This window comes from Triticum aestivum, chromosome 1A (genome assembly GCF_018294505.1).
Source record: "Triticum aestivum cultivar Chinese Spring chromosome 1A, IWGSC CS RefSeq v2.1, whole genome shotgun sequence".
Classification (NCBI taxonomy): domain Eukaryota; kingdom Viridiplantae; phylum Streptophyta; class Magnoliopsida; order Poales; family Poaceae; genus Triticum; species Triticum aestivum.
The window spans coordinates 257191357-257213513 of record NC_057794.1 but is presented as its reverse complement, the minus strand read 5'-3'; positions in this window follow the sequence as shown (position 1 = coordinate 257213513).

Below are 22157 nucleotides of genomic sequence, written 5' to 3'. Positions count from 1 at the left end.
GCGTTAGGAAAAGTAGATACGTTGGAGACGTATCGACTCCCCCAAGCTTAAACCTTTTCTTGTCCTCAAGCAATTCTGTTGATAAAATGAAAGTGAAAAAGAAAAACTTTTACGAACTCTTTTGCTCTTGTTTGCATAAATAAGCTTAAACAACACCCAGGTTTTCAGCCAACATTATAACTAACCATGCTGGCAATAACTCTTAAAGATTATATTAACTCATTCAATAACATAATCAGCTAGCGAGCAATAATAAGATATCTCAAACAGCAACTCGTTGTCAAAACAACCATGATATAATATGGCAATAGTGGTATCTCTCTAGCCCTTTCCGAGACCGCAAAACATAAATGCACAACACCTCGAAAGTTCAAGCAACGACTAAACATTGTAATTCATGGTAGCTAAGATCCATTCATGATGCACCGAACATTAGCTACACACAATGCATGAGGATGACAATTATGCTCTCAGGTTCTGGCGCTTATTTGTGAAGGTGGTGACACAACATAAAAATAAATAGATAGTCCCTTCGCACATGGAAGCAATGATTTGCAGAGGTGCCAGAGCTCAAGTTTTTAAAATAGAGGTAAATGATATTTTGAGACACGCACCCTTCTCATTTACTTCACGACCATCAATTATCAATATCTTCCATGCTAAGCACGCTAGTGGCGGTTCCCAAGCGGTAAAAGTAAAGATTTTGACTCCATTGGGAGTTTTTGTTTGATTATTTGTAAGCCTTTTCTGTTTGCAGTTTGGGACTAGGCATCCCTATTACCGCCCTTTTCGCGTGCGATGGCGAGTGAATAAACACTCGACCTGAGAATAACCCGCTTAGCATAGAAGATACCGACCACCTCCTGTCATTCCATGAACGATCCAGGCACACAAAAATAATATTTTTTAGAAGTTTTTAGAGGTGACACATGCAAATTTACTTAGGACAACAGGGTAATAATGCATATAGGTAGGTATGGTGGACTCATCTGGAATAACTTTGGGTTCAAGGTTTTTGATGTACAAGCAGAATTCCCACCTTGTATAGGCGAAGGCTAGCAATTAGATTGAGAAGCGGCCAGGTAGAGAGCAACAACGATCATGAACATGCATTATGCATAAGTAATATTGGACACTAGCATGAGTAGGATATGAACACCCTGAACATAAATATCATAGAGGCTATGTTGGTTTTGATTCAACTACATGCATGAACATGTGCCAAGTCAAGCCACTCGAACATTCAGAGGAGGATACCATATCATCATACTTCATCACAATCATTTTAACGCCATGTTGATATCCAAGATAAATCATTATCCACTCCTAGCTACATATGCATGGCATGAGAAACTATAATCTCTAATTGTCATTGCAAACATGTTTAATCATAATGGGCTGAATCATGGATACTAGGTTAAACATACTTACACAAACAAAACAGGTCGAGTTCATACCCGTTTCTCTCTGCCACGGCCAGTTCATCGAATATCGTCATTATTGCCTTTCACTTGCACGACCGAACGATATGAAAATAATAATAGTGCAAGAATGTTGTGGACTAAGCTGGAATCTGCAAACACTTTATTCAACAAGAGAAGACAAGGTAAAATGGGCTCTTTATTAGTTCACCAGTTATTCATATGAGAGCCACTCAACATTTTCATCGTGGTCTTCTCCTTGGTACAACTCCAATAAAAAGAAAAGAAATTCAGAGAAACACACTGAAATATTTTTGGAGTTTTTGGTTTTCTTGAACAAGCAAATAAAAGGAAAAAGCAAAACGAGAAAAACTATTTACACGGGAATGCTCCCAATAAGCAAAACAAGAACAAGGAAATCTTTTTGGGTTTTCTTTTTAATGCTACAGCTAAGCACGCATAGAAAGTAAACTAACTACAATTATTTTTTTGTTTTTTCTAAGGTTTTTAAAAACACAAGAAGAAAGCAAGAAAAATAAAATTAAGCATGGATAATACAATGAAAAAGTGTGAACACCGACAATTGGAATAAGTGGACATGCATATAATGTCGGTGAGAAACACGTACTCCCCCAAGCTTAGGCTTTTGGCCTAACTTGGTAATCAATCAGAAGCCTGGATAGTTGTTGGCGTGGTAGCTCACGGAGGCTCTCAGTGCGGATGCCTCGACCTGTCGTGTTGCCTCCACTGCTGCGTTGTGAGCTCGGGCCTCGCTCTCAAGAACAAAATATCTTCCTTTGCTGTGATACTCAAAAAGAGCAGGCGCAGGCAAAATATGTGTGCACAACAGATGTTTGGTTAAACAATAGATTGTAAGTGAAGTTGTGAATTTTTCCTTTAAGGATCTTATGATCGTTTAAGGTGTCAAAATCTAAATACTGCATGGGCAGGACAGGGTCAAAGGGCAAAGGTGAAACACCCAGCCCTCGTGCTAAACGCGTGGCATATATCCCACCATAGAAATAACCACTGTTAGCGTTATGCTGAAGTCTGCGTGCAACAATCGCTCCAAGGTTATAACTCCTTTCACTGGTGAGAGCGGTGCGTATGAGGCTCAAGTCTGGAGCACAAAGTGTACTACTGTCTTGCTTGCCTACTATACATTTCCCGTTAAATAATGCAAAGTACTGAATTTCGGGAAAATGAATGCTCTTTATTCTACCTTGAGTCACTCCCCTCGTCTCACCGTAACAAAGGTTAGTCAAGAATGATTGGAACTCAGCCCTTGGCGGTTCTTCAAGCGAACCCCGGAATGGGAGTTTGCATTGGTAAGCAAAAATCTCTAGTGGGATGGTAAATAGATTATCATAAAGCATAAATGACACCCTAGACTCACGGGGATGGAATTTAAATCCTTTGACAAACGATTCAGTGAGAATATGGCGTTGTTCGCACTTATCTGAAATGTAGGGACCGAGACCGGCATTGTGAACATATTGTTCAAATTCCTTCTTAATGCCCACACGCATCATATAGTCATCGCAAGACCATAAGCATGTTTTGGTGGTGGCATCTTGTGTGGAACTTTCACTTGGTTCAACATATGACCGGCGAGCGGAGCTGTCACTAGAAGATTCCCCCAAGGATCGCCTCCTCGAAGAACTCCTTCCAAAAAGGTTCATCGTGTTCACATTCAATTTTCTGAAAAAATTTGAGTGACAAAAATTTATCAACAAAACTTTATAATATTGATAGCAACTACTCATAGGGATACATAGAGGCCATAGCAAGCATTCAAACTACTTAGAACTCTAAGAATTCAGCATGCAAGCTCATCTACAGTAGCACCAAGAGTAGCTAATTATTTAAAATATAAACCACTAAAACAAAAACTAATTGGAAAAATGGTAGAGTCACATACCAAGCAACAATCCCCCGAAATAGTTTCGGAAACGGAGCTTCAAGCAAAGAGATCGAAATCCGCGGGCTTGAGAGCAAGAACACGAGAGAGAGAGAGTTTCTGGAGGTAGGTGACGATGCGGTGTGAAGAGATAAGTGAGGCTGCCCATGTGGGGACCACAACCCACCAGGGCGTGCCTGGGGGTCCTGGCGCGCCCAGGTGGGTTGTGCCCACCTGGTGCACCTCCCTCTGATATTATTTGCACCAAAAATTCAGAAATATTTAGAAAAAAATCGCATTAATTTTTTAGGGCATTCTGAGAACTTATATTTTTGGGTCATTTTTTATTGCACGGGAAATTCAGGAAACAGACAAAACATGGCATTTTATTTTATTTAACTAATAAAAATAGAAAAAGTAGAGACAGAAGGTAGTGCTTACTAAATTCATCAACTTCATACCTTTCAAAAAGGATCCATTAATAAGGTTGATCAAGTCTTATTAACAACCACTTTCGATTAGCATGAAACCGAAGAACTTTTGAAAATCATTAAGGTACCTCAATGGGGATATGAATGTCCCCAACAATAAGCATTTCATATTTCTTTTTGGCAGTAGGTAGAGGTATTTGAAAACTTCCAATAGTGATTGTCGGAGATTTTTCAATAACATTAATACCATTCACTTGGAATTGTTTCTTCGGAAAGTGCACCATATGCTCATTACCATTGATATGAAAAGTGACCTTGCTTTTATTGCAATCAATAACAGCCCGTGCAGTATTCAAGAAGGGTCTACCAGGGATAATCGGCATGTTGTCGTCCTCAGGCATCTCAAGTATAACAAAGTCATTCAAAATAGTAACATTAGCAACAACAATGGGCACATCCTCATAGATACTGATAGGTATGGCAATTGATTTATCAGCCATTTGCAAAGATATTTTAGTAGGTGTTTGTTTATTCAAATCAAGTCTTTTATATAAAGAAAAAGGCATAGCACTAACACCAGCTCCTAAATCACATAAAGCAGTTTTCACATAATTCTTTTTGATGGAGCAAGGTATAGTTGGTATTCCTGGATCTCCAAGTTTTTTAGGTACTCCATCTTTAAAAGTACAATTAGAAAACATAGTGGCCTCAACATCAAGTATTTTTCTCTTATTAGTGATGATGTCATTCATATACTTTGCATAAGGAGGCATTTTCAAGATATCAGTCAAGCAGGTACGCAAAAAGACTGGCCTCAACATCTCAGCAAAGTGTTCAAATTCTTCATCATCATTCTTTTTAGTTGACTTGGGTGGAAAAGGCATAGGTTTTTAAAACCACGGTTCTGTTTCCTTACCGTGTTTTCTAGCAACAAAGTCATTTTTATCATACCTTTTATTCTTAGGTTGTGGATTATCATGATCAACAGGTGGTTCTATCTCAACATCATTGTCTGGTTGAGAGTCGTCATGAACATTAGCATTATCTTTTTCATTATCACTAGGTGAATGTTCATTACCAGACTGAGTTTCAACATCAGATATAGAAACTTCATTATCATTGTCGGGGGGTTTTTCTATTTCAAGTTCACTAGGAGCATGCAAAGTCCTATCAATTTTCTTCTTGTTTTTCTTTTTAGAAGAACTAGGTGTCGTGGTGTTGTTCCTTTGTGAATCCTGTTCAATTCTTTTTGGGTGTCCCTCAGGATAAAGTGGTTCCTAAGTCATTTTACCTCCTCTAGTTGCAACTCTAACAACAAAGTCGTGCATATTATTATTCATTTCATCTAGCAACTCCCTTTGTGATTTAGCAAATTGTTCTAACTGAGTTTGAACCATAGAAGCATGCTTTCCAACACCTCTAACATCATTTGAGATTCTAAATAACAAGTCACTCAAGTGAGCAATCATATCATAATTGTATTTCAGTTATTTCATAACATTTGCATTGAAGTGATCTTGTTTTCTAATGTAGTTCTCAAACTCGTAAAGGCATTGGCTAGGATGCATATTGTGAGGATTGTCATTTTCATTGAACTTCATAAGAGAATTTACCTCTACCACCTTAGTTGGTGGTGGTGTATTAAGCCCATGTATTTCTTCAATAGGAGGTAGATTTTTAACATCCTCGGCTTTAATACCTTTTTCCTTCATAGATTTCTTTGCCTCTTGCATATCTTCAGGACTGAGATAAAATATACCCCTCTTCTTCGGAGTGGGTTTAGGCGGTGATTCAGGAAGAGTCCAATCATCATAATTTTTCAATATGTTATTCAATAATTCTTCAGCTTGAGAAACAGTTCATTCCCTGAAAACACAACCAGCACAACTATCTAGGAAATCCCTAGAAGCATCGGTTAGTCCATTATAGAAGATATCAAGTATTTCATTTTTCTTAAGAGGATGATCAGGCAAAGTATTAAGTAATTGGCAAAGCCTCCCCCAAGCTTGTGGGAGACTCTCTTCTTTAATTTGCACAAAGTTAAATATTTCCTGCAAGGCGGCTTGTTTCTTATGAGCAGGGAAATATTTTTCAGAGAAGTAATAAATCATATCCTGGGGACTACGCACACAACCAGGAGCAAGAGTATTGTACCAAGCTTTAGCATCACCCTTTAATGAGAACGGAAATAATTTGAGAATAAAGTAATAGCGAGTTTTCTCATCATGAGTAAAGAGGGTGGCTATGTCATTGAACTTAGTAAGATGTGCCACAACAATTTTAGTTTCATAACCATGGAAAGGATCAAATTCAACCAAAGTAATCAACTCTGGGTCGACAGAGAATTCATAATCCTTATCATCAATAAAGAAAAGGTGAAGTAGCAAACTTAGGATCACATTTCATTCTAGCATTTAGAGATTTTTCTTTATACTTGCACAATAATTTCTCTAGATCATCTCTATCTCTGCAAGCAAGAATATCTCTAGTTGTCTCCCTGTTCATAACATAACCTTCCGGTACCTTAGGCAATTCATATCTAGGAAGGCTAGTTCTAGAGGGTGTTTCAGGAGATTCAATTTCAAGCTCATCATCAGATTCAACATCATGTTTACTACTCTAGCAATTTGTTTATCAATAAATTTTCCAAGTGACACATCATCATTATCAAGCAAGGTACTTGCATCATCATAAGCATTATCCATAGCAGAAGTAGCATCATAAATAACTTGCGACATATCAGAATTGATAGCATGTGGTGGTGTTGCAAGTCTACTTATAACAGAAGGTGAATCTAAAGCAGAACTGGATGGCAGTTCCTTACCTCCCCTCGTCTTTGAGGGAAAAATCTTAGTCTTAGAATCCTTCAAATTCTTCATAGTGATAAATTGATAATAATCCCAAGTGACTCAACAAATATAGCTATGCTCCCCGGCAACGACGCCAGAAAAAGGTCTTGATAACCCACAAGTATAGGGGATCACAATAGTTTTCGAGGGTAGAGTATTCAACCCAAATTTATAGATTTGACACAAGGGGAGCCAAAGAATATTTGAAGGTATTAGCAACTGAGTTGTCAATTCAACCACACCTAGCGTTGGGGATATGACTATTTGGTATGACCTGCCCGGGAGGGGCCGGGTTATACCAATGCCGGTTTATCAAGACAAAGCCCATGAAGATGTTGAATATGGTGGCTCACGAAGCAGACTTGCAAAGGGCCCGAAGCCCAAAGGTGATTTAAGGCCCATAAGTGTAAACCGCCATGTACATATGACTTGTATTGTAAGGCAAGTATGATTAGTCACCGAGCCGGACATGTTGTTTATGAGCCGCTCGGGACTCTATAAGCCGTAGGGCGTCAACCTGTGTATATAAAGGGACAACCCGATGGCGGCTTAGGGCAAGAGAAAACAGATAGAAAGCTAGGTCAAGCGTATTCGCTCCCTGGTAATCGAAACATAAGCAATACCACCTCAAACTGGATTAGGCCTTTACCTTCACCGCAAGGGGCCGAACTAGTATATACTCCTTGTGTCCTTTGTCCCGTTTAACCCCTTTAATCTAACCTAGTTGCGATGGCTCCACGACTAAGTCCTCCTGCTAGGACATCTGCCATGACAATTCCATGACAGTTGGCGCCCACCGTGGGGCCTGCGCATGGTGGTTTCGAATTCTTACAGGGCCGCTTTGAAGGGATCAAGGGATACACTGTGGGCCGGATGACCAAGAGTCATCGCGACAAGCTCTACATCGATGATGCAGGCTGGGGCCCCGAGGCCGGCTCAATCGAGTACTGGTACCGGGTCCCCTTTGGTGGAACCCACGTCTTCATCGGCAAGTCGGACATCTGCACCAACATCATCGAGACAGCTCAGCGTGCATGACCCGCCCGGATTCAACCCGCCATGAAGCGTGCCTTCATTGGATTTATCCACGAGGCGGAATTCAAGGAATGATAGGTGTCTGGCGGTGAGATGGCCATCTATTCTGATGGTGAGTTGTCCACAGGCGAGACCAACTCATTATCAACTTCAAGACGGCCGGCTTGGCGGCTATTCTGATAGTGACAGTATTCCGGATCCCTGCGAGCCACCAAACATAGTTGCGGTTTTCATGGCTGGTACACAACCGGCGCTTGGTTCGTCAACCGCCGCGGCCATGACCTCTAACTCAATGGTTGCAACGGCGGCTGGTGCTAGTGGCACTACGCGCCCGTCGGCTCAAGTTCTCACCGAATTGTTAGAGGCACTGGTGTTGGGGAACGCAGTAATTTCAAAAAAATTCCTACGCACACGCAAGATCATGGTGATGCATAGTAACGAGAGGGGAGAGTGTCGTCCATGTACCCTCGTAGATCGTAAGTGGAAGCGTTATGAGAACGCGACTGATGTAGTCGTACGTCTTCATGATCCCACCGATCCAAGTACCGAATGTACGGCGCCTCCAAGTTCAGCACATGTTCAACTCGGTGACGTCCCACGAACTTCGATCTAGCAGAGCTTTGAGGGAGAGTTTTGTCAGCATGATGGCGTGATGACGGTAATGATGATGGTACCGACGCAGGGCTTCGCCTAAGCACCGCTACGATATGACCGAGGTGGATTATGGTGGAGGGGGGCACCGCACATGGCTAAAAGATCAACTGATCAACTTGTGTGTCCTAGGGTGCCCCCCTCCCCACATATATAAAGGAGGGAGGGAAGGCCGGCCAGCCTCTCTAGGCGTGCCAAGGGGGGAGGAATCCTCCTCCTAGTAGGAGTAGGATTCCTCCTTTCCTAGTCCTACTAGGAGGGGAAAGGAAGGAGAAGGGGAGGAGAAGGAAAGAGGGGGCGCAGCCCCTCCCCTAGTCCAATTCAGACTAGGCCCATGGGGGGCGCACAACCAGCCCTCGTGGCTTCTCCTATTTTTTCCTTAAAGCCCACTAAGGCCCATATGTACTCCCGTATTCCCATAACTCCCCCGGTACTCTGCAAAATACCCGGATCACTCGGAACCTTTCCGATGTCCAAATATAGCCTTCCAATATATCGATCTTTATGGCTTGAACATTTTGAGACTCCTCATCATGTCCCCGATCTCATCCGGGAATCCAAACTACCTTCGGTACATCAAAACACATAAACTCATAATACCGATCGTCACAGAATGTTAAGCATGCAGACCCTACGGGTTCGAGAACTATGTAGACATGACCGAGACACATCTCCGGTCAATAACCAATAGCGGAACCTGGATGCTCATATTGGCTCCTACATATTCTACAAAGATCTTTATCGGTCAAACTGCATAACAACATACGTTGTTCCCTTTGTCATCAGTATGTTACTTGCCCGAGATTCGATCGCCGGTATCTCAATACCTAGTTCAATCTCGTTACTGGCAAGTCTCTTTACTCGTTCCGTAATGCAACATCCCGTGACTAACTCATTAGTCACATTGCTTGCAAGGCTTATAGTGATGTGCATTACCGAGAGGGCCCAGAGATACCTCTCCGACAATCGGAGTGACAAATCCTAATCTCGATCTATGCCAACTCAACAAACACCATCGGAGACACCTATAGATCACCTTATAATCACCCAGTTACGTTGTGATGTTTGGTAGCACACAAAGTGTTCCTCCGGCATTCGGAAGTTGCATGATCTCATAGTCATTGGAACATGTATAAGTTATGGAGAAAGCAATAGCAACAAACTAAACAATAATCGTGCTAAGCTAACGGTTGGGTCAAGTCAATCACATCATTCTCTAATGATGTGATCTCGTTAATAAAATGACAACTCATGTCTATGGTTAGGAAACATAACCATCATTGATTCAACGAGCTAGTCAAGTAGAGGCATACTAGTGACATTCTGTTTGTCTATGTATTCACACATGTACTAAGTTTCCGGTTAATACAATTCTAGCATGAATAATAAACATTTATCATGATATAAGGAAATATAAATAACAACTTTATTATTGCCTCTAGGCAATATTTCCTTCAGTCTCCCACTTGCACAAGAGTCAATAATCTAGTTCATATCGTCATGTGATTTAACACCAATAGTTCACATCTTTATGTGATTAGTTCACATCTCCATGTGACTAACACCCAAAGGGTTTACTAGAGTCAATAATCTAGTTCACATCGCTATGTGATTAACACCCCAAAAGTGATCATGTTTTGCTTGTGAGAGAAATTTAGTCAATGGGTCTGCCACATTCAGAGCCGTATGTATTTTGGAAATTTTCTATGTCTACAATGCTTTTCACGGAGCTACTCTAGCTAATTTCTCCCACTTTCAATATGTATCTAGATCGAGACTTAGAGTCATCCAAATCGGTGTTAAAGCTTGCATCGATGTAACTCTTTACGACAAACTCTTTGTCACCTCCATAACCGAGAAACATTTCCTTATTCCACTAAGGATATTTTTGACCGCTGTTAAGTGATTCACTCCTGGATCACTATTGTACCCTCTTGCCAAACTTATGGCGAGGTACACAATAGGTCTGGTACACAGCATAGCATACTTTATAGAACCTATGACTGAGGCATAGGGAATGACTTTTCATTCTCTTTCTATTTTCTGCCATGGTCGGGTTTTGAGTCTTTACTCAACTTCACACCTTGCAACACAAGCAAGAACTCCTTCTTTGACTTTTCTATTTGAACTACTTCAAAATCTTGTCAAGGTATGTACTCATTGAAAATATATCAAGCATCTTGATCTATCTTTATAGATCTTGATGCTCAATATGTAAGTAGCTTCATCGAGGTATTTCTTTGAAAAACTCTTTTCAAACACTCCTTTATGCTTTCTAGAAAATTATACATTATTTTCGATCAACAATATGTCATTCACATATACTTAGCAGAAATGTTGTAGTGCTCCCACTCACTTTCTTGTAAATACATGCTTCACCTCAAGTCCGTATAAAACCATATGCTTTGATCACTTTATCAAAGTATATATTCCAACTCCGAGATGCTTGCACCAGTCCATAGATGGATCGCTGGAGCTTGCTCACTTTGTTAGCACCTTTAGGATTGACAAAACTTTCTTGTTGTATCATATACAACTCTTCTTTAAGAAATCCATTAAGGAATGCAGTTTTGACATCCGTTTGCCAGATTTAATAAAATATGGCAATTGCTAACATGATTCGGACGACTTAAGCAACGCTATGAGTGAGAAAATCTCATCGAAGTCAACACCTTGAACTTGTCAAAAACATGTTTGCGACAATTTGAGCTTTGTAGATGGTAACACTACTATCAACGTAGATATCCCTCTTGAAGATCCATTTATTCTCAATGGCTCGCCAATCATTGGGCAAGTCAATCAAAGTCCATAATTTGTTCTTTATACATGCATCCCATATCAGATTTCATGGTCTTAAGCCATTTCACAGAATCTGGGCTCATCATCGCTTCCTCATAGTTCATAGGTTCGTCATGGTCTAGTAACATGACTTCCAGAAAGGATTACCTTACCACTCTGGTGTGGACCATACGCTGGTTTGTCCAATGAGGTTCGGTAGTAACTTGATCTGAAGTTTCATGATCATCATCATTAGCTTCCTCACTAATTGGCGTAGAAATCACTAGAACTAATTTATGTGATGAACTACTTTCCAATTCATCAAGTTCTACATTCCTCCCAGTCACTTCTTTCGGGAGAAACTTCTTCTCTAGAAAGGATCCATTCTTAGCAACAAATATCTTACCTTCGGATCTGTGATGGAAGGTGTACCCAACAGTTTCCTTTGGGTATCCTATGAAGACGCATTTCTCTGATTTGGGTTCGAGCTTATCAGGTTGAAACTTTTTCACATAAGCATCATAGCCCCAAACTTTAAGAAACGACAACTTATGTTTATTGCTAAACCACAGTTCATATGGTGTCATCTCAACGGATTTAGATGTGCCCTATTTAACGTGAATGCAGCTGTCTCTAATGCATAACCCCAAAACGATAGTGATAAATCGGTAAGAGACATCATAGATTGCACCATATCTAATAAAGTATGGTTATGATGTTCGGACACACCATTATGCTATGGTGTTCCAGGTGGCACGAATTTGTGAAACTATTTCACATTGTTTTAATTGAAGACCAAACTCGTAACTCAAATATTTGTCTCCGCGATCAGATCATAGAAACTTTATTTTCTTTTCACGATGATTTTCCACTTCACTCTGAAATTCTTTGAACTTTTCAAATGTTTCAGACTTATGTTTCATCAAGTAGATATACCCATATCTGCTCAAATCATCTGTGAAGGTCAGAAAATAACGATACCCGCCGCAAGCTTCAACACTCATCGGACCACATACATCAGTATGTATTATTTCCAATAAGTCAGTTGCTTGCTCCATTGTTCCGGAGAATGGAGTTTTAGTCATCTTGCCCATGAGGCATGGTTCGCAAGCATCAAGTGATTCATAATCAAGTGATTCCAAAAACCCATCATCATGGAGTTTCTCCATGCGCTTTACACCAATATGACCTAAACGGCAGTGCCACAAATAAGTTGCAGTATCATTATTAACTTTGCATCTTTTGGCTTCAATATTATGAATATGTGTATCACCACGATCGAGATTCAATAAACCATTTGTATTGAGTGTATGACCATAGAAGGTTTTATTCATGTAAATAGAACAACAATTATTCTTTGACTTAAATGAATAACCGTATTGCAATAAACATGATCCAATCATATTCATACTTAACGCAAACACCAAATAACATTTATTTTAGGTTCAACACTAATCCCAAAAGTATAGGGAGTGTGCGATGATGATCATATCAATCTTGGAACCACTTCCAACACACATCGTCACTTCACCCTTAACTAGTCTCTGTTCATTCTGCAACTCCCGTTTCGAGTTACTAATCTTTAGCAACTGAACTAGTATCAAATACTGATGGGTTGCTATAAACACTAGTAAAGTACACATCAATAACATGTACATCAAATATACCTTTGTTCACTTTGCCATCCTTCTTATCCACCAAATACTTGGGGCAGTTCTGCTTCCAGTGACCAGTCCCTTTCTAGTAGAACCACTTAGTCTCAGGCTTAGGTCTAGACTTGAGCTTCTTCACTTTAGCAGTAACTTGCTTGCCGTTCTTCTTGAAGTTCCCCTTCTTCCCTTTGCCCTTTTCTTGAAACAAGTGATCTTGTCAACTATCAACACTTGATGCTTTTCTTGATTTCTACCTTCGTCGATTTCAGCATCACGAAGAGCTTGGGAATCGTTTCCGTTATCCCTTGCATATTATAGTTCATCACGAAGTTCTAGTAACTTGGTGATAGTGACTAGAGAACTCTGTCAATCACTATCTTATCTGGAAGATTAACTCCCACTTGATTCAAGTGATTGTAGTACTCAGACATTCTATGCACATGCTCATTAGCTGAGCTATTCTCCACCATCTTGTAGGCAAAGTGCTTGTCAAAGGTCTCATACCTTTCGACATGGGCATGAGTCTGAAATACTAATTTCAACTCTTGGAACATCTCATATGCTCTGTGGCGTTCAAAACGTCTTTGAAGCCCTGATTCTAAGCCGTAAAGCATGGTGCACTAAACTATCAACTTGTCATCATATCGAGCTTGCCAAACGTTCATAACGTCTGCATCTGCTCCTGCAATAGGTCCGTCACCTAGTGGTGCATCAAGGACATAATTCTTCTGTGCAACATTGAGGATAATCCTCAGATCACGGAGCTAGGCCGCATCATTGCTACTAACATCTTTCAACTTATTTTTCTCTAGGAACATATCAAAAATAAACGGGGAGCTACATCGCGAGCTATTGATCTATAACATAGTTATGCAAATACTATCAGGACTAAGTTCATAATAAATTAAAGTTCAATTAACCATATTACTTAAGAACTCCCACTTAGATAGACATCCCTCTAGTCATCTAAATGATCACGTGATCCAAATCAACTAAACCATGTCCGATCATGATCTCACCTCGCCCCCTTGAGATGGAGTAGTTTTCAATGGTGAACATCACTATGTTGATCATATCTACTATATGATTCATGCTCGACCTTTCGGTCTCCAGTCTTCTGAGGCCATATATGCATATGCTAGGCTCATCAAGTTTAACCCGAGTATTCTGCGTGTGCAAAACTGGCTTGCACTCGTTGTATGTGAACGTAGATCTTATCACACCCGATCATCACGTGGTGTCTCGGCACGACGAACTGTCGCAACGGTGCTTACTCGGGGAGAACACTTATACCTTGAAATTTAGTGAGAGATCATCTTATAATGCTACCGCCGAACTAAGCAAAATAAGATACATAAAGGATAAACATCACATGCAATCAAAATATGTGACATGATATGGCCATGATCATCTTGCGCCTTTGATCTCCATTTCCAAAGTACCATCATGATCTCTATCATCATCGGCATGACACCATGATCTCCATCATCTTGATCGCTATCAACGTGTCGTCACATGGTTGTCTCGCCAACTATTGCTCTTGCAACTATTGCTATCGCATAGTGATAAAGTAAAGCAATTGTATGGCGCTTGCATCTTATGCATTAAATAGACAACCATAAGGCTTCTGCCAGTTGCCGATAACTATGTTACAAAACATGATCATCTCATACAATAAAATTTAGCATCATGTCTTGACCATATCACATCACAACATACCCTGCAAAAACAAGTTAGACGTCCTCTACTTTGTTGTTGCAAGTTTTACGTGGCTGCTATGAGCTGAGGAGAATCGTTCTTACCTACACATCAAAAACCACAACGTGGTATAGTGATTGCTTTTTGATCTTCAGAAAGAACCCTATTCATTGAATCCGATTCAACTAAAGCTGGAGAAACAGACACCTACTAGCCACCTGTGTGTGAAGCACGTCGGTAGAACCAGTCTCGCGTAAGCGTACGCGTAATGTCGGTCTGGGCCGCTTCATCCAACAATGCCGCTGAATCAAGAATCAACTAGTGACGGCAAGCAATATGTATATACCCACACCCACAACTCCTTTGTGTTCTACTCATGCATATGACATCTACGGATAAACCTAGCTCTGATACCACTGTTGGGGAACGCAGTAATTTCAAAAAAAATCCTACGCACACGCAAGATCATGGTGATGCATAGCAACGAGAGGGGAGAGTGTCGTCCACGTACCCTCGTAGACCGTAAGTGGAAGCGTTATGAGAACACGGTTGATGTAGTCATACGTCTTCATGATCCGACCGATCCAAGTACCGAACGTACGGCACCTCTGAGTTCAGCACATGTTCAGCTCGGTGACGTCCCATGAACTCTGATCCAGCAGAGCTTCGAGGGAGAGTTTCGTTAGCACGACGGCATGATGACGGTGATGATGATGCTACCGATGCAGGGCTTCACCTAAGCACCGCTACAATATGATCAAGGTGGATTATGGTGGAGGGGGCACCACACACGGCTAAAAGATCAACTGATCAACTTGTGTGCCCTAGGATGCCCCCTCCCCACATATATAAAGGAGGGAGGGGAGGCCGGCCGGCCTCTCTAGGCGCGCCAAGGGGGGGGGAGGAATCCTCCTCCTAGTAGGAGTAGGATTCCTCCTTTCCTAGTCCTACTAGGAGGGGAAAGGAAGGAGAAGGGGAGGAGAAGGAAAGAGGGGGCGCAACCCCTCCCCTAGTCCAATTCGGACTAGGCCCATGGGGGGCGCGCGGCCAGCCCTCGTGGCTTCTCTCCTTTTCCCTTAAAGCCCACTAAGGCCCATATGTACTCATGTATTCCTGTAACTCCCCCGGTACTCCAAAAAAATACCCGGATCAATCGGAACCTTTCCGATGTCCGAATATAGCCTTCCAATATATCGATCTTTACGGCTTGATAATACCGATCGTCATAGAACGTTAAACGTGTGGACCCTACGGGTTCGAGAACTATGTAGACATGACCGAGACACATCTCTGGTCAATAACCAATAGCGGAACCTGGATGCTCATATTGGCTCCTATATATTCTACGAATATCTTTATCGGTCAAACCGCATAACAACATACGTTGTTCCCTTTGTCATCGGTATGTTACTTGCCCGAGATTCGAGCGTCGGTATCTCAATACCTAGTTCAATCTCGTTACCGGCAAGTCTCTTTACTCCTTCCGTAATGCAACATCCTGTAACTACCTCATTGGTCACATTGCTTACTAGGCTTCTAATGATGTGCATTACGGAGAGGGCCCAGAGATACCTCTCCGCCAATCGGAGTGACAAATCCTAATCTCGATCTATGCCAACTCAACAAACACCATCGGAGACACCTGTAGACCACCTTTATAATCACCCAGTTACGCTGTGACGTTTGGTAGCACACAAAGTGTTCCTCTAGCATTCGGGAGTTGCATGATCTCATAGTCATAGGAACATGTATAAGTTATGGAGAAAGCAATAGCAACAAACTAAACGATCATCGTGCTAAGCTAACGGTTGGGTCAAGTCAATCACATCATTCTTTAATGATGTGATCTCGTTAATGAAATGACAACTCATGTCTATGGTTAGGAAACATAACCATCATTGATCCAACGAGCTAGTCAAGTAGAGGCATACTAGTGACATTCTATTTGTCTATGTATTCACACATGTACTAAGTTTCCGGTTAATACAATTCTAGCATGAATAATAAACATTTATCATGATATAAGGAAATATAAATAACAACTTTATTATTGCCTCTAGGCAATATTTCCTTCAGCTGGCGACTTTGATGGGGGTGGAGGTAACCCCGGACAACCAAGATCAGCATAAAGTGGATGTGGCTAAGTCGCGAGATGAGATAGCTCAAGCCAAGGAGGACTCGTGGGATGAGAACGCTAGGATGGCTGCAGAGCGGGCTATCTTGGAGGCTCAGGCACAGTGGATCGAAGCAGATTCCTTCCGGCTCACGTTGGATCAGAATGCTTCAAATGAAGTCATGAGGAGGAGGCACCGGAGTCATCTACCCCCGGTTTATGAGTCAAGGAAGCTCTTTAACACACCTGGAGCAGGGACCAGTGACCCACCGGTGGTAAACCGGGTGGCTGAAGCGCCTGGAGGTGGAGTGCCGGTTCAACTACGAATGATGGGTTCTCCACATGTGAATAATACCCCGCCTCATCATGTCTTGACACCGCCGGGTCATTATTCCAATCCTTTGGACAATATGATTGTTGTGACAACACGATTGGCTGCTCTGCCTGTGGAAGGCGAGTCTTCGACGGCGGTTGAGACACAGAGGGCCAGAGAACTTCTTTAGATAGCATTAGAACAGCAAGCGGCTTATTCTTATAGCCGTGAGCGGATTCACTCAACCCCTCGTCTGATCCGGAGTTACAGCAGGCACGTTGATTCACCAGCGGTTTCAAGTACTGAACAACACCGTAACCAGCCCCATGGACATGACCCGGCACGTGATGATGCCAATGCCCAGGCTCTAGTGTATCAGGGCAGGGCGTGTCGGGAGGCTGAGCTAGCGGCTCAGCAAGCGGCTCACTGACAGTCTTCGGTTTATCCAACAAATTCGGTGGGAACAGGCGTGGCCTCTAAGACCTTGGGTGTGCCCTGTTTAGTGTCGGCTCTGCATAACAAGCATTTGCCCAAGGACTCCAAGGATCCTCGCAATGTGCCTAATTACACCGCAGATCAACCTCCTGAGGCTTGGGTTGAAAGTTATGAGATGGCGATGGAGATGCTGGATGTTAGTGAGGTTGTGTGTGCTATATATTTTACCATGATGTTAGAAGGGCCAGCTCGTACTTGGTTGAAGGGACTGCCCGCCAATTCTATCAGGTCGTGGACGGAATTGAAGGCCTGGTTTATTCAAAACTTTAAGGATACGTGCAAACAGCCTATGTCGATCGTGCATTTGGTGTCTTGTGTCCAAGGTGAAGGCGAGTCAACGACTAACTGGGTGCGCTGGGTCTCAACTATCATACACTCGTCAGATAATATCAACGTCGGCTCAACAGTTTTAATGTTGGAGAAAAATTGCCGTTTCCTCCCTCTTAAACAGAAGCTTGGGCGGCTTAAGTGCCATTGCGGTGACGTGGGGGAGCTCATGGCAGCCCTTGTCAAGTATGCCGACTCTGATAGTACCAAGGACCCCGAGTCTAATGACGAAAAGATGGGCAAGAGAAAGAAGAGTAGTGGCATGACGGGACAATAGTATAACCCGGCCATTCAGGGTGGTAACGGCAAGCGCATAGATGATGGAAATTTAGACTTCGTGGCCAACACTGGTGCGTGGAATAATTACCAGCATCGCAAGGGGAGTCCGTCTCAGTCTGGAGGGGGAGAACTCGACCTCGAGGCAGTAATGAATCAACCATGTCCAAGGCACAGAACACAGGAGAGGCCATCTAAACATTTGTGGAAGGATTGTTTTATCATGAAGGAGTTCAAGAAATCCAATATTTTCCAGAATAACCATGGCCCGAATGGCGGCTCAGGATCCGGTTCTCATGGTCCGGGTCATGGAGGTGGCGGTTCAAGTTCTGGTTTTCAATGCCTAGGCAATCAGGATGGTTACAACCAACAGAATAATCAGGGAAATCAGCAGCAATCTGGTTATCAAAGCAACCCGAAGCAATTGAATAGTGGGCAGTACCACATTTTCACCACGAGTTTATGTAAGCGGGATCAGAAGCTCCATAAAAGGGCAGTGAATGCCGTTGAGTCGGCGGTGCCCGTTACTTGCGATGGTCTGAGCACCCTATTCTCTGGAGTTGTGAGGATCACCCGATAATCCAGGTCATTTGGCGCTGGTGGTGGCACCTCAGGTTGGAGGATACAAGTTCACTAAGGTACTCATGGATGGAAGCAACAACATTAATATCCTTTATTATGAAACTTTTCGTCGCATGCTTGACAGGCAAAAATCTTAAGCCGTCGAATATTGTTTTTCATGGAGTGGTGCCTGGTAAGTCGGCATATCCAGTGGGTAGAATATCTTTGGAGGTTGCCTTTGGAGACGAGTACGATTCCAGATCTGAGACATTGACCTTTGAAGTGGTTAAGATCAAAAGCCATTATCATGCTTTGTTTGGGCGGCTGGCTTATGCTAAATTCATGGCAAGGCCTTGTTATATTTATCTGTAGCTGAAGATGTCGGGTCACAAGGGCACCATCACAGTGCATGGGAGTCACAAGATAGCCTTGGAGTGTGAAGAAGGTGACACGGCTTATGTTGAGTTTGTCTGCGCCACGGAGGAGCTGAAATTTTATAAGGATAATGTTGACCCGGCGGATATGACGTCCTTGAAGAAGCCAACCACAGAGCATGATCCTTTATTGAAGTTTAAGTCGGCAGATGACACTAAGCTAGTTGACTTTGTTCCTTGTGACTCATCTAAGCAGTTTAGCATCAGTGCTAATCTGGATCTAAAATAGGAAAGCACGCTCATCGAGTTCATCTGTGAGAACCGGGACATCTTTGCATGGAAAACTTCAGATATGCCAGGTGTCCCGAGGGAACTTGCTGAGCACACTCTTAATATTGATCCAAAGTTTAAGCCGATTTAGCAATTCCTTTGCCGTTTGAATGAAGAGAGACGTAAGTCTATTGGTGAGGAGGTAGCCCGGCTCTTGGCGGCCGGGTTCATTGTCAAAGTTTTTCATCCTGAGTGGTTGGCTAACCCGGTGCTGGTGCTTAAGAAAAATGGCACCTGGCGCATGTGTGTGGCTTATACGGACTTAAACAAAGCTTGTCCGGCTGATCCCTTTGCTCTCCCCCGTATTGATCGGATTATTGATGCTACGGCGGGTTGTGAGCATCTGAGTTTTTTGGTTGCTTATTCTGGTTATCATCATATCAAGATGGCAGTTAAGGACCAGGAGAAGACAACCTTTATTACTCCTTTTGGAGCCTTCTGTTACGTATCGATGCCTTTTGGGCTCAAGAGTGCCCAGGCGACTTACCAACGGCGTGTGCAAAATTGCCTTCATAATCAAATCGGGCATAATGGTCACGCTTATGTGGATGATATTGTGGTGAAGTACAGGAAGAAGGCGACCCTAATTGATGATTTGAAGGAGACCTTTGACAATCTCTGGGTTTATAAGATGATGCTTAACCTAGCCAAGTGTGTTTTTGGTGTGCCAACAGGCAAGCTTTTGGGTTTTCTGGTTTTCGAACGGGGTATTGAAGCTAACCCGGAGAAGATAAAGACTATCACCTCTCTGGCTAAGCCGGCGTGTATCAATGATGTTCAGCATTTGGCGGGTCGTATTGCGGCCTTAAGCCGGTTCATAAGCCGGTTGGGTGAGGAGGCTATCCCTCTGTACCAGATGATGAAGAAGACAGATCATTTTGTCTAGAGTGATGCTGCTGATCAGGCATTTGAGGCCTTAAAGAAACAATTGGCTGAGCCGCTGATTCTAGATGCTCCTATTGATAAGGAGCCTTCATTGTTATATGTGGCTGCCAATAGCCGAGCTGTCAGTGTAGGCATTGTTGTGGAAAGGAAGGAAAGGAGTATCTGGTTCAACGACCGGTTTACTATATCAGCGAAGTGCTTATTGAGTCCAAGCAGAGGTATCTACATTGGCAGAAGCTGGTATATGGGGTATTTATGGCTAGCCGGAAGATCAAGCAGTATTTTCTGGGTCACCCCTTAACTGTGGTTAGTTCTGCTCCTTTAGGGGATATAATTCAGAATAGAGTAGCCACAGGTTGGGTAGCCAAGTGGGCCATTGAGCTTTGGCCTCATGGTTTGAAGTATGTGCCTCGCACAGCCATCAAGTCTCAAGCACTTGTGGATTTTATCAATGATTGGACAGAATTACAGATGCCTGAGGAAAAGCCAGATAACACATATTGGACCATTCATTTTGATTGATTCAGACAGTTGGATGGCTCGGGGCTGGAGTTGTCTTGACTTCCCCACGAGGTGATAAATTTTCTTATGTTGTCCGGTTGATGTTCCCTTGTACTAACAATGCAGCTGAGTACAGGCCTTGCTCCATGGTCTTCGGATGGCTAAGGAGATGAATTTAAGTCGGGTGAGGTGTTTCGGTGACTCGAATCTAGTAGCTCAGCAAGTTTCTGGCACTTGGGATTCTAAGGATCCACTCATGGCGGCTTATCGTCGAGAGGTTGATGCTATTGCAGGTCACTTCAAGGGTTATCAAGTTGAACATGTCGATCGCAGGAAAAATGAGGCGACTGATGCTTTAAGCCGGTTAGGGTCCCAACATAAGCCGGTGCCACCTAACACTTTCCTGGATATTCTGCATAACCCTTCAGTTAAATTACCTACAGAGGAGGATTTATCTATTCTTGACCCGGAAGCACAGCTGGTGGAAGCTCTTCATGTTATTCTTGATTGTACAGTTCCATACTTGGCTTATATTACCCGGGGCGAGTTACCTGAGGATGAAAGTTCGGCACGGCAAATAACCCGACGATCTAAGTCAATGACTATTGTCAATGGGGAGTTGCATCATTGTAGTGTCACGGGGGCGTTTCAACATTGTGTTTCTCCTAAAGAAGGTTGTGAGATTCTGTGAGAAATTCATGAAGGAGATTGTGGTCATCATGCCAGTTCTAAGTCTCTCGTAGCCAAGGCTTTCCGTCATGGGTTTTATTGGCTAACAGCTCATGCTAATGCTGAGGATTTAGTCAGTAAATGTGATGGTTGTCAGAAATTTGCGCGACGAGCTCATGTGCCGGCTCAAGAATTGAGGATGGTTCAAATTGCTTAGCCGTTTGTAGTCTGGGGGCTTGATATGGTTGGGCCTTTCAAAAGGTCTAAGGACAAAAAGACCAACCTCCTGGTGGCGGTTGACAAATTTACAAAGTGGGTTGAAGCAGAGCCGGTTAGTAAGTGTGACGCAACGACATCGGTTCAATTTATCAAAAAGGTGATCTTCCGGTTTGGTTTTCCCGATAGCATCATAACTGATAATGGAACTAATCTATCCAAGGGTGCTATGAAAGAGTTTTGTCAGTGAGAACATATTCGGCTTGACGTATCATCAGTAGCTCATCCCCAGTCCAATGGTCAAGCTGAAAGAGCCAATCAAGAGATTCTGCAAGGCATCAAGCCCCAGCTTATGGTTGCTTTGCAAAGGACACCGGGTTGTTGGGTGGAGGAGTTACCCTAAGTGTTATGAAGTATCAATACTACCCCCAACAGATCTACGGGTTACACACCTTTCTTCATGGTCTACGGAGTAGAGGCGGTTCTCCCTAGTGACATCCGTCATGATTCGCCCCGTGTGGCGGCTTATGTGGAAGCTGATAATGAAAAAGCACGTCAAGATGCACTTGACCTGTTGGATGAGGAGCGTGACCTTGTGGCGGCTTGTTCGGCGATTTACCAGCAAGATCTGCGCCATTATCACAGCCGCCAGGTTAAAACTAGAACCTTTCAAGAAGGCGGC